General features: G+C 42.6%; 1 protein-coding gene across 6 annotated transcripts in view; it reads right to left on the bottom strand.

Annotated features, from left to right (window-relative positions):
* Positions 1-18293, bottom strand: part of LOC140728294 (protein spire homolog 1-like) — a 258068-nt gene that overhangs the window by 163191 nt on the left and 76584 nt on the right. The window lies entirely within an intron of this gene.

Here is an 18293-nt window from a genome sequence, read left to right as displayed (position 1 = left end):
ACATACAATACTTAACTCAGTAAAAAATATGATATGCATCTAAATCACTATCTGAAAAAGCATTAATAATAGCTTTTAAAAAGTTCTTAAAAGTTCTTTATTCCCTAACTCTGTGGAAAAAGATCCCATCTAAGCCCCTTATAACTTTATACACTTCTGCAAGATCAGAATCAGAACCAGGCTTATTATCACTGACGTTACTGACTTGTGGCAGCGTACCGTGCAGGCATAACAGATTATAAGCTACAGTAAAAGTAAATAAAAGTGCAAATGAGGAACAGCGAGGTAGTCTTCAAGAGTTCATGGATCAATATCACCCCTCATTCTCCTATACCTGCAACCTCTCTCCATAGCTTAGACCCTTGACTCCCAGCAATATTCTCTCAAATCTCCTCTGCACTCTTCCCAGCTTAATAGAAAACGGAACAGAATATGCTAAGTGCAGCCTCGCCAACATCTTGTCCAATTACAAACATAAAATCCCAAGTTCTATACTCATTGCCCTGACTGAGAAAAGCTGGCACGCCTTCAACACATCATCTATCCGCAACATCACTTGAAATGAACCTTGTCCTTGTACTCTTAGATCCCTCTGTTCTACAACACTCCCCTGGGCTTGTCCATTTACTGTGAAAGTCCTACCCTCACTTGTCTTCCCAAATTAGAACATCTCACATTTATCCAAATTAACCTCCTGCCTCCTCCACCATTCAATTAAGACTGTTTCTCAACTCCACCTGCCAGCCTTAGTTTCATAACCCTTAGCTTAATTACAGTTCTCAAATCTGCAATTAACTGCACCCTTCAGACACTTCACTCTCCCCACACCCCACTCAGTAGTTTTGGGGAGATTAATATCACCTTGCACAAGACAAAATATTTCACAACATATGACCTTGTGTCACTTAGTTCAAAGGCAAGTGGCCACAGCTTTTCTCCCTGGGATCTCTCGTCATATGTCAGATTCAGAATTAATCTGCTAATACCTGAGGTATTGGTTCAGAAACCTGTTATGGGATGCATGCCTTCTGGTCGTACACCTTGTTTCACTATTGGACCCCATTTTTCCGTCAGAACGAGTAAACATTTTAGGGAAGTTTAAATCAACAGACAGACAGACAGACATACTTTATTGATGCCGAGGGAAATTGGGTTTCGTTACAGTCGCACCAACCAAGAATAGTGTAGAAATATAGCAATATAAAACCATAAATAATTAAATAATAATAAGTAAATTATGCCAAGTGGAAATAAGTCTAGGACCAGCCTATTGGCTCAGGGTGTCTGACACTCCAAGGGAGGAGTTGTAAAGTTTGATGGCCACAGGCAGGAATGACTTCCTATAACGCTCAGTGTTACATCTCCGTGGAATATGTCTCTGGCTGAATGTACTCCTGTGCCCAACCAGTACATTATGGAGTGGATGAGAGACGTTGTCCAAGATGGCATGCAACTTGGACAGCAACCTCTTTTCAGACACCACCATTTGCAAATCGTTTGCAATTCTGCTCAGAAAACTACAGTGTGTGTTGCATAAACAGAGCATTTTTCCCTCTGATTTTCTTTGACACAGTACCATCTCTTGGAGATTCTGACAATAATTAATACTATGTATACGAAACAAAAGGGAAGGAAGGCTCAAGTTGGAATCAACACATCCCACCAAGGGATCACGGGCATAAAAAACAGGAAATGGAGGTGGACGGGTGGTTCTGTGATGTGCTGGACTTGACCACAAGAAATCTAGGAAGTAAAAGACACTATCACTAACAAATTCAGGAGAAAGTTTTACCTAGACAGCACCAAGAATACAGACCTCACTCTCTCTACAGGGTCAGAGGAGTCCAAAGCATTTGGGACGTTTAAAGATTTTAAGGCCTCTGGATTTATCCGAGAGGTTGCAGAAAAGATTCATAAGAGTGCTGCCAGAAATGGAGGGCTTGACTTATAAGGAGAGACTGTAGGCCAGGAGAGTTTTCTTTGGAGCAAAGGAAGCTGAAGAAGCTATATAAATAAAGTGGATGGTCAGAATTTTTCCTGGGGTGGGGGAAATCAAACACTATTGAGCATTGTTGCCAGGTGATTTAAGATGAGAGGGGAATGATTTAAAAGGAGACCAGAGGGGCAATTTCTTTCACAAAGAGGATGGTGGGTATGTGGAACAACCTGCGAGTAGAAATGGTAGGGGTGAGTAGAATTAAAATATTTTAAAAGATATTTTAGCTGTTTCATAACAGTAAAGGTTTAGAGGGATATGGGCCAAATGCAGGCAAATGGAATTAGCTCAGCAAGGCACCGTGGCTGGCATGGATGAGTTGGATGGAAGGGGTTATTTCTGTATTGTATTACTCAATTACTCTACGACCGACGCTTCATTACATAACACACTGAGGGGCGAATCAACACACTGTATTGCCTACTAAGATTAGCATTCCAGTCATTATAGTTAATGTTATCTTTACGAATTTCCTTGAGGGATTGTGTATTAAAATAGAATGAAGAATGAAGGATAAAAGGGACAAACAGATCATAGTTATTGTGTGTTCACCCCTTCCCCAGGATCCTTGTCAAACTTATTAACATCAGTACTGCAGCATGCAAGCATATCCTTCAGCCCAAATTAACCAAGAGACCCACCAAACTGCATTTGGCCCTTATCCCTCTAAACATTTTTTCTCCACGTACCTAACTATAAGTCTTTTAAACACTGCAATAGTTTTATTGCCTGGGACTCCTCTGTAGAGAGAGAAATTTTCACATTCTCTATCTCTAGATAAAACTGTATGTAATTAGTTTTGCTACAACAAGTGTATGGGACATTGGAAAAAAAGTTGAATTTCCCCATGGGGATGAATAAAGTATCTATCTATCTATCTATCTATCTATCTAGTCCTTGACTGCTATTGTTTATCAACTTCACAGAAAACAATTTCTTACAGGTACGATCGTAGGACTGCACTAACTGCATCTGCAACTTTCTTACCAATGCACTGTGCCCTCCTGTACAGCTCACTTTCATCACCACCTGTAACAGATTCGCTCAGCTGCCATATTTTACATTCAAATACGGTGGTAAACAGATGGTACATCAGTCAATAGAATTCATCATGACCGCAGCCTCCCACAACTCTAGGTAGCCTTTGACTATATTGCTATACACACATGGGCCATCATCACTAGCTCATACCCTTTCTTCATTAATTTTTATAGTTGCACCATAGAAAGCATCCTTCCCAGATGCACCACAGCTTAGTATTGCAACAGTTCTACCTGTGATTGCAGGAAACTGCAGGATGTTATGGACACAGATCAGAGTATCACAGTAACCAGCCTCTCCTCTATGGTCTCTGTCTATACTTCTTAATGCCTCAGTAAAGTAGCCAACATAATCAAAGACCCCATCCACCCTGGGCATTCTCTCCTCTCCACTCTCCCTTCAGGCACAGAACACAGAAGTATGAAAGCACGTATCACCAGGCTTAAGGACAGAGTCCATCCCATTGAGGCAGGACGGGCTTTTGACGGTGCACCTATAAAAGTTGGTAGAACGTCAAAGGAGTCATGCCAAACTTCCTTAGCCTCTTGAGGATGTCGTGTCTATTTTCAAAGGTGAGCAACTCACCATGACACATCTTGTGATGACACAAATATATCCCTGCTGTTTGATAGAGTACTGTTACTCACAATGACAGGAATCAGAATAAGAATTGTAACCAGGTTTAATATCACTGGTATATGTCATGAAATTGCTGTTATGCAGCAGCAGTACATTGCAATAGATAGTAATGAAAACTATAAATTACAATGAGTATATATAAATTGTAAATTAAATAAGTAATGCAAAAAGAGAGGGAAAATTACTGAGGAAGTGTTCATGGGCCCATTGTCCATTCAGAAATCTGATGGTGGAAGGACAGAAGCTGCTCCTGAAACACTGAGTATGTGTCTTCAAGCTTCTGTACCTTCCTCTTTGATGGCAGCAGTGAGAAGAGGGCATGTCCTGGGTGATGGGATCTTTAATGATGGATGCCGCCTTTTTGTGTGAGTTAAGTATCACTATTGTCCACTTGATCCAAGACCAGGTGGACAGCCAGTGAGATTGCATCTGCTGTAGACCTACTGTAGTGACAGGCAAACGGCAGTTTGGTCCTTGCTTAAGCAGGAGTTGTTTCTCGACATTACCAACCTCTCAAAGCACTTCATCACAGTAGATGTGAGTGCCACTGGGCAATAGTCATTGAGGCAGCTCACCCTGCTCTTCTTAGGCACTGGCATGACTGTCGCCCTTCCAAAACAGGTGGAAACCTCCGACTGCAGCAGTGAGAGATTGAAGATGACCTTGAACACTACCGCCAGTGGCTGGCATGTTTTTTCAGAGCCCTCCCAGGTACACCGTCAGGGCCTGACAACTTGGGAGGATTCACCCTGTTGAAAGATATTCTAATATCAGCCTCTTGAGACAGAGATCACAGGATCACCGGACGCTACTGGAATTCACATAGATGTAGTTTTATTTTCCTTTTCAAAGCGAGCATAAGAGGTATTGAGCTCATCATTGTCATTCATGATGTTAGGTTTCATTCTGTAGAAAGTAATGGCCTGCAAAAAATGCCAGAGGTGGCGTGCATCCGCTTCCATTGCTAACCTCAATTGAAATGGTTCTTTTCACTCTTAAGATAGACTTCCGTAGGTTGTACCTGGACTTCTTATATAGGGATCTCTGGTTTTGAATGCCCTAAGCAGACTACGAATCTCCTGGTTCGTCCACAGCTTTTGGTTTGGGTACATCTGGTATTTTTTCAAAGGCAAACACTCATCCACAGAGGTTTTGATGAAGTTGGTGAAACTGGCGTATTCATTCAGACTTGAAGATGAATCCCTGAATATTGTCCAGTCCACTGACTCAAAGCAGCCCTGTAAGTGCTTCTCCGTTTCCCTTGACCATACCATCTTGGTGCAGTGGTCAGGTGTGCTGGCTCCTCATGTGATACATTGGTGGTAGTTGTTCAGAGGCTTCTTCAAGCTGATCTGGTTGAAATCCCCCGCAATGATAGAGAAGGCATCAGTTTCATACCTGTTGATTACTTACTGGGTGCAATTAAACATGAACCTGAACATGTTGTTGGTGAGGCTGAATTTAGAGTACCGTGAGCAGTTCTGATCACCTACCAACAGGAAAGATATCAGGATATCCTGCTGCCGTGGCATTGGGGCTCAATCTACAAAGGGAGTGTGCCTTTAAGGACTGAGCATCAACGCCTGTCTCAGATCACTGCACTGCATACTCACTCTGGATCACACAGTCTACCTTGTCATGGCCCTTCAACCTTATTTGTCCAACTGTACTACACTGTCTCTGTATTCTGAATTCAGTCATTGTTTTCCTTTTGCTAGTGCTTGAATGTTCTTCTGTAAGAAATGCTCTGTCTGGGTGGCATACAAAACAAAGCTTTTCATGCTATTTTGCTACATGTAACAATAATAAACTAATGACCATTTGGAGCCTGGGCCAATCAGGGAATGGTACAGATCCCGCTTTAGTGAGTGCTTCTGTGTGTGAACCACCTTAACAATGTGTCCATTTTTTTAGGCCATTTCAGAATTTTTCAGGGGTACCCATTTAGACAATGACACAAAACATGGTGCTAGTTTAGGATCCCCAAAACCTGAGGAGATTCAATGTCTCGGCCAATCTATATAAAGAGAAGAGGGAAAAGAACAGAAAGAGAAAGACATTTTTGTGACATCACTTTGTGTCTCTACAATACTGTGCTCACTGTGCTAGAGGCAGATCCAATTACACATGTTTACAAAGTATTTGGACAGGTACTTAGGTAGGAAAGTAGTAAAGGAATACAGGTCTAATGTGGGAAAATGGGATTAGCCCAGATGGTCCACGGTACACATGGACAGACTGGGCTGACAGAGCCTGTTTCTGCATGTATGACATTATAAGAAGGGTAAGTTTGTTAGAAGCAAAGAATAGAAGGAGGATAATTTCAAAGCAAATGACATGCTTGAAATGCATTTGAATCATTTATAACACTGCAATCGTCAGCATTGAATACTCTGCAATTAGTCAATCACCACTGTTTCTGGGAATAATTACATCACAATTTGTAGTCAACAACTCTCTAACTGTGAAAGAAAGAACCTGCATTTATTCAAAGTCATACATGACAACAGACAGAACAATCTGAAGCAGTAAAATGCCAACCACATTACCCTGGGTTTGTAATCACAGGTATATAGACATTTATAATGTACATGATAAAGTTCCATCTATGAGACAGCTGCCTAAAACTGAAGCTCATGTATTGAGGAGATCAGTTAGGTGGCAGATGAAAGTAGGCATTGAGTAGGGGGTATCTAGATGATCTCGTAGGACACAAACACTGCTTTGTCACAAGAGGATTTCTGCTTGGGTCTCACCTGTCCACTACATTTATCACTGACGTAGTTAATGCATGAGTCAACCAGATACCCAGGTTTTCAATTACACAAAGATTGATGGCATTGTAAATCCCTGAGATGACATAAAGGGCATTATAAAATTAAATAAAGGGCATTGATAATAGATTAAGAGAGTGGTTGAATTGGTGGCAGATAGATTTCCAAATATTCCTCCTTCTATCATGGAGCGAAGAAGGATGGGCTAGAAATCCCATTATATTTTGATATTTTCTCCAGTGTTACATGTTTGAAAATGGATTTATGTTCTCCAAAGCAAAATGCAAGGATAACTATTTTCAAACTATTTTGCACCACTCCAGAAATATTAACATGAAGAGGCTTTCAGCCAGGAACTGGGATATGTAAGGATATGGATCATGTGCAAGCAGAAGAGATGAGTTTAAGTTAGCATTATGTTTGGTGCAGAGACTGTGGGCCGAAGGGCCTGTTTCTGTATTGTACCATTCTACTCGGTCTGGCTGGTGGTGCAGTGGCATCAACACTGGACCTCAAGGTGAATGGCCAGGTCCCAAACTGGGAAGCAGTAGTATCTGTGCAGAAGAAAAGCCTGGCAATCTACTTCTGCATTTTGCCACGAAAACCCTAGGACAACTACACTATCCATAGGGTCAGCATGAGTCGATGGCATCTCAACTGCACTCAGCAATGTGTTATACACAACCTGCAGTCATGATGGATTTTTTTTTTCAAGGCAACTTAGACTAAACTGTCCTGGGAGTCTCAATTTCTGGTTATTCCCATGAAAGTCAGGTACTTCCAACTGGACTGGGATCCATTTTGGGTGGGCTCCTCATGGACATTGTTCCCAGCTCCATAAACAGCACCAACCCACTCACCCTCCCTGTACCAAGGTCACACCCAGTACCACATGCCTAATCATCCTGGTCTCAAGGCCCCTCCAGTCCGTTTTCAGTTGCACAGAACTTCCTAACAAAACGGTGGCTCTTCCCTCAGCTTTGGGGGAATGTGGTGCAGAGATGCCTGAATATTGCCTGAAGAATAAGTTTTGGGGTTTCCAGTTTCCAAAGTAGTGTGGAGAGGTAGCCAATATACTTTAGAAGAAATAAACAAATACAAATAATTACTTAAAATTATGGCAGGGGAGTGTACTGTATTGGCCTGCATACCATAGATAATGCTTATAAAAGTATTAGAAAATTTGGCAATGCAAAAAAAATCAAAACAATCCTGAAAAACCAGCTTGTTTATATTACAGATATGTTAGTGATTAAACTGGTTCATGTGCCGTGCTTCATCAAATGTCATCAAACAATAGTGTTCACACCAGACAGCAAATGCTTTGCCTAAATGATGAGCAACAGTGGAGGATCATTCTGCATTTCCTGACTGACATTGATCCTGGTCTCCCCGCATCTCCACTTCCCACCCTCATCTTTTGGTGTTTCCGTTCCACCTCTGTAATTTCCTTCAGCCCTGCTGATCCTCAAATTCTTTTTCTCAGATTTGGGGTATGACGCACAGCAAAGAAGGCCAACAAAGCTTACTAATTGATTTGGGCCCGCTGGGTAAAAGGGCTGAAAGTAAGACAATGCAGACAAGTGTGAGGCGTTGCACTTCTGGCAGGACAGACCAGGGTAGGACTGACAGTGAGATGTGTATAAGAACAAAGGGACCTGGGAATACAGTTTCATGATTTTTTTTAAAGTGGCATCACAGACAGATAGGCTTGTAAAGAGAGCTTTTCGCACACTGGCCTTCATAAATCAAGGCCTTAAGTACGGGTGCTGGATTCCCATGTTGAAGTTGTATAAGATGGTCTGGTAAGATGGCGGCGTGCTCACTCGCAGCAGCTTCTAAGTGGCAAACCAAAGGTGTTACTGCTTTCTTTAAACATAATTTTTTTTATGATTGCAAGACCCGTGTGACCTCAGCTGTAGCAAAGACCAGGCCTCAAGCCACGGTGTTGCTTAGCTGCAGCTGCCCAGGGGAGATGTCTGCAAACGCTAGAGTCAGTGCTGCCACCTCAATCACCACTCCCTCCCCCACCAGTGTCCACTCAGCAGAATACAAACTATTGTGTTCAACTGCAGACTGCTCCAACATTCCTAGACTCAGGGACCTGGACTATATTTTTTGTGTGATTGTATTTACTGATATCTTATATGTGCTATATGTGCCTTACACTGTGCATGACTGTTAGATTGTGTTTTGCAGTACTCCAGCATGGCCCCAGAGTAACACTATTTTGTATGGCTGGATTTATGTTTGGTTGAATGACAATTAAACTTGAACTTGGACTTGACATTGGTGGGGTCGAATTTAGAACACTCTGTACAATTCTGGTCACCTACCAACAGGAAAGATATCAACCTTCAATGAGTGAAAAGAAAGAACTTGAGGACAGGGAAAGACTGAATAGTTTAGGACTTTATTCTCTGCAGTGCAGGAGAATGAGTGGGTATCTTACAGATGTACACAAAATTAGGAGGAGTATGGGTAGGGTGTTGCATGCAGGCTTTCTCCGCTCAAGTTGGATGAGAATAGAATTAGAGGTGATAGCTTTAGGGTGAAAGGTGAAATATTCAAGGGGAGTCTGGAAGGGAACTTCTTCACTCAGAGTGTGGTGGCAGTATGGAGTGAGCTGCCAGCAGAAATAGTAGATGTAGGTTCAGCTGGAACATTTCAGAGAAGTTTGGGTAGGTAAGTGGATGGAAGAGATATGGAAGACTATGGTCCAGGTGCAGGTAGATGGAACTAGGCCAGCACAGACTAGATGAGCTGAGGAGCCTGTTTCTGTGCTGTAATGCTCTATGATTCTACAACTTGCATCTTGTGTCGTTAAGCAATCCCATTTGCTTCATTGCTGATTATACACAGAACTTGTAACAGTAATGTTCAGAAATGGGCCGTTTCAGCCCACAATGTCAGTGCCAAGCATGATGCCAAATTAAACTACACCTCATTCGCCTGTACACAATCCAACAAATACACTCAAAAACTTCTATAAGTGTATCATGGAGAGCATTCTGACAGGCTGCATCACTGTCTGGTATGGGGAGGGAGGGGCTACTGCACAGGACTGAAAGAAGCTGCAGAGGGTCATAAATTTAGTCGGCTCCATCTTGGGTACTAGCCCACAAAGTACCCAGGACTTCAGGGAGCCATGTCTCAGAAGACAGCGTCCATTATTAAGGACCTCCAGCACCCAGGGCATGCCCTTTTCTCAATGTTACCATCAGGTAGGAGATACAGAAGCCTGAAGGCACACACTCAGTGATTCAGGAACAGCTTCTTCCCCTCTGCCATCTGATTCCTAAATGGACATTGAACCCTTGGACACTATCGCACTTGTTTTTAAATATACAGTCTTTCTGTTTTTGCACAATTTTTGATCTATTCAATATATGAATAGTGTAATTGATTTACTTATTTATTTTTTTTTCTCTTGCATATTATGCATTTCATTGAATTGCTACTGCTAAGTTAACAAATTTCATGTCACATGCCGGTGATAATAAACCTGATTCTGATTCTGATATCCTTCCATTCTCCACAAATTCATGTGCCCATCTAACATACTGCATGATCGTGACAGTGCAGGAGCAGGGTATGGGCCACATCTGGGCCACATACAGCAACATCCAGAGCATCTTGTGGCCCCGTAGACCATGAGTTTTGTACAAGGTCTAGTGTCTCATCTTCAAACACCCTCTTCCACAATCAGCCAAAGGCTGTGTTGGTGTATTGAAGGTGATAGCTCATTTCATTACTGACGTCTGCCTTCACCAAGTGGTGGCTCCCAAGATGTGGGAATGAATCAAGTGTTTGACCCTGAATGGCAGATGATAATGTTGGCAGAAAATCTAGGTCTTGTTGATGCAGAGACACAAGGTTAATGGCTTATAAACATACTGTACTTCACACATGGTGTGCTGACACCACGTAGGGCACAAAGTACCACAGGGCCCAGGATCCATCAGGGAGGTTGAAAGATTGCACAGGAAGCCAGTGTTCAGGGTTGGAGACCTGGAATTGAGAATTATTTCTGGAACCAAGGGGTGATGGGGAAGGTGAGGGAACTGAGATCAGTAGGGGTTGGGATAATACTGTTCCACAGGAACAGTGCACCAGAGGGCTCCCCAACTAATTTCTACCTTGCCCCAGTGTTGCCAAAGATGGGCCTGGCCACATTCCTATGCAATGTTTTATTCAAACAACGTGGACAGGGGCTCCCCACACTCCTACCAGTTTTTACCAATAGAAAGCATCCTGTCTGGAATCATCACAGCTTGTCATGGCAACTGCTCTGCCCAATGCCGCAAGAATTTACAGGGATTGTGAACACAGCCCAATCCATCAGGAAAACAAGCTACCCCTCCAGTAACTCCACCTACACTTCCCGTTGCCTTGGGAGAGCAGCCCTCGTAATCAAGGAAGCCCCTCCCCCATCCCAGCCTCTCCCAAAGATACAAGAGCTTGAGTGCACGTTGAGGGCTTTTTCTATCCAAGCTATGAGACTCTTGTATGGGCCCTCTCATACGTTAAACTCTTAACCTCCCAACCTACGTTGTCATGCCCCCTGCACGCCACTTTCTCTGTAATGCAATATTATATTCTGTACTGTAATATTATAAAGCACAGTCACAAAATAAGCAGTCCTGGTTGAAGCCAGTTTGACTCAATGTTATTTTTCACTGGTGAAGTTCTACCCTGCCAAACTTCCTTCTCCTTTAATATAAAGCCTGTCATAAACTAAATGACCTGACTGAACATCGGATCACTTAAAAGATGATAGCACGATGAGAGCGACCAAGCGGAGAATGAGCACTATTAGAAGTTGCTTTGGCTTTTGAAGACAAATCATGTGGACTTTAAAACCAAAATGGTATTTGCATCCGTTTACCCAGCTTGTTCTGCTGACTCTGGTATGAATCTATCCCCGTGTCTTCAGGTCTACTTGAAATTCAGCTGCTTTATTCTTCCAAACACTGGGATGTAATGCACACAAAATCCTGCTTGGAGTGAGGAGTGAGGGCAAGCTTCTTTAGAAAGAGTGTAGAAAAGATCCAAAGGGATATTGCCGGAACTGGATGACTTGAGCAGACTGGGACGGTTGCCTGGAGCAAAGGAGACCAAGGAATGACCCCATAGAGGTTTATAAGATCATCAAGAGTATAAATAAGGTGTAGCATCATAGTCTTATTTCCAGAGTCTCCTGTAAATCTAATCTCCTAATTTTAGGATAAGTAGGGAAATATTTAGAGGGGGTCCAAAGGGCAAGATTGTCCAAGGTGATGAGTATGTGAAACAACCTGCAAGAGGAAGTGGTAGAGGTGGTTACAATTAAGATGTTTAAAATACATTTAGGCAGGTTAACAGAGAGGTTTAGAGGGATATGAGTCATATGCAAGCAAACAAAACTAGCACAAGAAGGCACTAGGGTTAGCATTGATGAGTTGGGCTGAAAGGCCTGTTTCTGTGCTATATTACCCAATGACAAGTTGGCCAAAGACCTGGACACAGGACCAAAAAGAGAAAGCAAGTCATTTAAAAGATCCGATATCAGGAGATCGCTGGGTACAGACTGAATGGAAGACAGATTTTAAACCTTCAGAGGTTATAATGGTAATAGCAGCTCAAGATGCTGCTTGAAAAACATACCTGCTCAAAACACAGTAAAAACAAAAAGAGAAAATTCAGTAGGTTTTCCAGCATTTCCATTTATTTTTGTTTATTAATATCATCTTAGACCAGTTTATCTAATTTTATCTGTATAAGTTTGGCCTGCCAGGCTGATATCTAGTTTTCAATTAACAATATATTATATGAAGCTAGTAACTACCAACACCAAGTCAGTTCAACATCCTATCACAGACATTCCATTTGTTCTACACATCACTCCCTCACCTTTTGCATTACTGAAAAGTACCTTGCTTCATTTCTTCAAGGTCACAAACCCAAAATTGACTGAGCAGTTCCTCCTGTTTTTACTTCAGATTTCCAGCATCAGTGTTTGGGGGGGGAGGGGGGGAAGTGGGATTTCATACCCAACACACAATACTAGGACGAACTGATGATTAACTAGAGTAAAATCACCTTCCAAAACCCCAAGGGTTTGGTGCTCAAGCTCGGGTTAGGAATAATTATTTTCAGTGTATGTGATATGTAGCTACAGTAAATGATGTGTAAGCTAAATGTGGCTTAAAGTATTCTTCATAATCTTCAATAATTCCTTTAGCTTGTTCTGCGGGTCACTATCATGGAGGTTGTTAATTGAAGCACTAAATTTTATGTATTTATTTCGAGATATAGCACGGTACCAAGCCCTTTGGGCCCAATGAGCCTGTGTCACCCAGTTACACCCATTGACCAATTCACCTACTATCCTGTATGTCCTTGGAACGTAGGAGGAAACCAGAGCGCCCGGAGAAAACCCACGCGGTCATGAGGAGAACGTACAAACCCCTTACTGACAGCAGCAGGAGTTGAACCCACTGTTCAATTTCACACTGATCACTAAAGAGCATTGATAATAGGATTAGTTGTTAATCAGAACCTTTGTAGTTCCACAAGAACTACGATACGAGGCATAGATAGAGTGAAACACTGGTGCTTTTCCCCCCCCTGGGCAGGAATAACTAAAACTAGAGGACATTCCTTCAAGGTGAGTGGAAGAAAGTTTAGAAGAGATGTCAGAGGTACACTTTATTAAACAGTGTGGTAGATGCTTGGAAAGCACTTTCAGGGGTGGTGGTAGAGGCTGATACACAAGTTCAAAGTTCAAAATTTATTATCAGGTTTATTATCACTGACATCTGCTGATTTGAAAAGACAAAAGGTGGAGGTGTGTGTTAAACTTTCAGTGGTGTTCCGGTGTGGTGGTTTTGTCAAACTTGTGTTCCCCCAACCTTGAATACTTAACGATCACAAGCCATCCATTCTATTTACCAAGGGAGGTTTCCTCCGTGATCCTGACCACAGTTGACATACCATCAGCGACAGACTATGATCAAGCGCTTTGAGACACTGCATGATGCTGAAACTAAACAAGGAACAGTCCACCTCGTCACAGGCAGGGATTTCAATCAGACTTGTCTGAAGAAAACCCGTCCCAATTAGCATCAGCATATAACCTGTAACACCAGAGATCACTGCTATACCAAGACAACGAATGCCTACCATTCCATGCCCAGACTGCACCGGGAAATCTAATCGATTGGCTGTCCTTCTCCTACCTGCATACAGTCAGAAGCTGAATAGCAAGGCTCCAGTCATTAGGACAAAGATGGTCTCAGGAGGTAGAGCAGAGGCTACAGGATTATTTTGAGTCGATGGACAGGGGTGTAATCGAGGACTCATCTATGGAACTCAATGAATACACCACAGTTGTCACAGACTTTATATAAACAGTTGTAGATGAATGTGTCCCCGTAAAATTATTCAGAGTCTTCCTCAACCAGAAACTCTGAATAAACAATGAGGTCCACAATCTGCTGAGGGCCAAGTCAGACGCAGCCAAATCTGGCGACCAAGTAAGTTACAAGAGGTCCAGCTAAGATCTCCAGAAAGCCATGTCATGGGCAAAGTTGCAATTCTGGACTAAAGCTGAATCAATGAAGCATGCTTGACAGTTGTGGCAGGGCTTGAGTCTATTACCTCCTACAAAGTAAAATCAAGCAACATTGGCAACAACAGGGCTTTGCTTCCAGATGAACTCATTGCCTTCTATGTTTGCTTTGACCATCAAACCACAGAGGAACCATCATGAACTCCCACAGCCCCTCAATGATCCTGTGATTTCAATCTCTAGGGCCGATGTGTGTGCCACCTTCAGGAGAGTGAACCCACAGAAAGCATCCAGCCCAGATGGAGTACCTGGCCAAGTACTAAAACCACCTATGGACTCACTTTCAAGGAATCTTCATCTCATATTCTCTATATTTATTGCTTATTTAGTTATTATTATTATCAATATTTCTTTCTTTTTGTATTTGCACAGTTTGTTGTCCTTTACAAACTGGTTGTCCAACCTGTTGCTGTGGTCTTTCATTGATTCCATTGTGGGGTTACTGGATTTATTGAGTATGCCCACAAGATGATGATTCTCAGCATTGTAAATGATGACATATATGTGATTTGATAATAAAACTTCCTTTGAATTTTATCATGAAATTTGTCATTTTGTGGCAGTACAATGCATGACTTAAAAATGACTATAATTTTATATATATATATATATATAAACAGTCCAAGAGGGGAATGTTGAGGTAGCATTCATGCACCATTCAAACATCCAATGGCAGAGAGGAAGAAGTTGGTCCAAAACATTGAGTGCGAGTTTTCAAGCTCTTGCATCTCCTCCCTGATAGTAATGAGAAGGTAAGCCCTGGATGGTATAGGTTATGGGAGTTTGAAAGCCCATGGGAGCAGGCTCATGCTTCTTCCCCACTGCGGTCAGTCTTCAGACCCTATCATCTCTTCCACATCCCCTGCCTGCTGGTAGTGTAGTGTAATCGAACAGCACAACCTTGAGATACAAGTGGACATAGTTGTTTAAATTAGCAACACCGACCAACCAAGTGTTGAAAGTGGAGTATGGTATGCTCGCCTTTGTCGGCTGAAGCACCAAGTACAAGAGTTGAGATGCCTCGTTTCAGTCGCTTCTATCAATGGTTGGACCACAAATGGAAGTTCTTGTTGCCACACTATAGGAAGGATGTCATTAAATGAGAGTCATGGTGCAGGAAAGATTCACAAGGATGTTGCCAGGACTGAAGGGCTTCAGTTATAAGGAGAAACTGGAATATTTGGGACCATTTTCCCAGGCATGAAAGAAGCTGAAGAGAGACTTTATAGGGGTTTATAAAATCATGAGGGGCATAGATAGGGTAGATTGTCACAGTTTTGTTCCCAGGGTTGGGGAGACTAAAACTCAAAGACATAGGTTTGATGCAAGAGTGGAAAGAGTTGAAGGGGATACAAGAGGCTCAAACTTCTTCTCCCTGCAGGTGGTGGTGGAAACATTGCCAGAGAAGTGGTGGAGGCAGCTATAGTCACAACATTTTAAAGAGATTTGGACAGATATATTGATAGGTATGGTTTAGTGGAAATATGGGCAAAATATATTCTGATTCTGAATCTGGTCAGTATGGATGGGCTGGGCCAGATGGCCGGTTTTCCTATTGTATCATTTAATGTAAACTAATGGAAATCCCCCTTTCCCTGTTCATAAAGCTGTGTAGTCAGGCTCCAAGGGTGACTGCTGACTGTTGCAGGAAATTCCATTAATCCTGGCACTTGGGAAAACAACGACAGCTCAACAAAAGTCTTACTCATTGATTTCCTCCTTTAGGGAAGAAATAAAACATTTATTTAACCTTGTTAATGTAAAGAATTAGTAAAGGATATTGGTGCAAGCAGATTTGCTCAGGCAGTATTGCCTGCAGGGCCAGAGAGAGCATTCCATTCATTAAGAATGAAGTAAACACTGTCTTCACCTCTCTACAGGAGGTCACCCTGTTCCACCACAGCTCTGGGCAAAATGAGATGCCACGCAGAATTACATCAAATTAACAGAAGCAAAACAGGTCAGCTGTCTGAATGGTTCTGCCTCCCCTATGCCAATGCATCTATTAATTTTTCTCCCCATCCAATTTCTCCAGAGATCCATCCATTATATTCATGCACTGAGCAGTTATACATGCATGATTAGCAATAACCTGTTGCAAAAGCTCAGCAGGTCCAGCAGCATGTGAGATTTCCAGCAGATTGATTGTTGCTCCAAACTCCAGTCTCTGTGTGGAGAGGTTTTCCCTCCAAGTTCCCTGCACCACAAAAAGCATCCTATCCTGCACATCACAGAAACAAACCTCCCTTCTATGGACTCTACACTTTTCAGGTCCTTAATAAAGCAGCCAGCATAATCAAAGACCCCACCCCAGACATTCTCTCATTTCCCCTTTCCCATCAAGCAGAAGATGCAAAAGACTAAGAAAATGCAGGCCCGAAAACAGCTTCTATCCCACTGTCATCAGACACTTGAAGGGACTGCTTTATGATAAGATGGACTCTTGACCTCACAGTCTACCTCATTATGATAAGATGGACTCTTGACCTCACAGTCTACCTCATTATGATAAGATGGACTCTTGACCTTACAGTCTACCTTATTATGATCTTGAGCTTTATAGTTTACTTGCACTGAACTTTCTCTCACAACACACACAAAAAGCTAGAGGAACTCAGCAAGTCAGGCAGCATCCATGGAGAGGAATAAACAGACAGTGCTTTGAGCCAAGACCCGTCATTAGGACTGGGAAAAGATAGGAGGAAGGGGAAGAGTACAAGCTGTTAGGTTAAGGTGAGATCAGGTGTGGGGGGATGTGGGTGGGTGCATAGGTAGAAGAGATAAAGGGCTGAAGAAAGAACAGTGGATCATTTAAGGAAGGGATGCAGGAGGGGAACAGGAGGGAGGTGATGAGCACCTGAGAAGAGAGGACTAAAACAGTAACCAGAATGGGGTATGGAAAAAGAGAGGGAGGGAGGGAATGAACAGAAACTGGAGAAATTGATATGATTTGCTGCACTCTCTCAGTAGTTTTTATACATTATTATGCAGAGTTATTGTTTTACCTTGTTTTGTTCAATGCCCTGTATGATTTGATCTGTATGAATAGTGTGCAAACAGACATTTCACTGTATTTTGGTACATGACAATAAGCCAATGACATTACTGGAATTGAACTCAAAGCCCCTTCTATCAGTGGCTATTTGGCCTACCAAATCAGCTATTCAACACATCACTCCTCAGCCCTGGCCTATGAGAGTGGCTCTTCCAAAGGTCTGATAGGATTCAGTTCAGTTGAAATGATACAAACAGCTTCCCCATCCCAAAACCCAGAACACTCACTTAGCACTGCACAGGGGATGCATGTGATGACACTGGAGCAGATGTTGCCAGTGTTGCAGAAGGCTGGTGAGGCGGGCATACTGCTTGGACAGAAGTTGTCTTCAGAACAGAGTTTATGGAGGGGAGAGGTAATTAGTGAATGTAGCTATGTTACATAGGTGAATAGGAAGATGTTTCTCTTTAAAACATGGCAGCAATATCAGGGAAAAGACCTAATTAATGAAAGGAATAGAGACGTGCAAAGAAATTCATTTCTCACCAAATGGTTCCACCTCCTTTTATCAAGGCCGTGAATTTAAAAAGATACTGGAAATGTTTCTGAGGTGTGACAGGTGCATTAGTTCAAGAAATGAGAAGTTTTTCTTGCTGCTACAATTAAACAGGAGACAGAAAAGCCCGAATCCTACACAACCAGGGTCAGGAACACCAACTTCCCTTCAACCGTTCAGTTCTCAAATGAACTTGCACAACCCCTTTTCACTACCTCAGTACAGTAACATGACTGATTACTTTGCATTAAAATGGACCATTCAGAAATCAGATGGCAGAGAGGAAAGATGTTCCTAAAGCTCTGAGAATGTGTCTTCAGGCTCCTGTACCTCCTCCCTAGTGGTAGAAAAGAGAAGAGGGCATACCCCAGATGGTGAGGGCCTTTAATAATGGATGCCACATTCTTGTGAGGAACTGCCAATGGAAGATGTGCTCATTGATGAGGAGGGCTGTGCCCGTGATGGACTGACTGAGTTTACAACCCTCTGCAGTCTCTTTCGAACCTGGGCAGTGGAGCCTCCATGGCAGCGATGCAGGTCATCCTCCCCACATTCTCATCCACCTGTCCCAGATTCTTCCACTCACCGATACCCAAGGAGCAATTTACAGTGGACAATTAACACACCAAGCTGCCCACTGGAATGTGGGGGGAAACCAGAGCGACCAGAGAAAAAATCGA

Source organism: Hemitrygon akajei, chromosome 1 (genome assembly GCF_048418815.1).
Source record: "Hemitrygon akajei chromosome 1, sHemAka1.3, whole genome shotgun sequence".
NCBI lineage: Eukaryota > Metazoa > Chordata > Chondrichthyes > Myliobatiformes > Dasyatidae > Hemitrygon > Hemitrygon akajei.
This window is presented reverse-complemented; position numbering and strand designations above follow the sequence as displayed.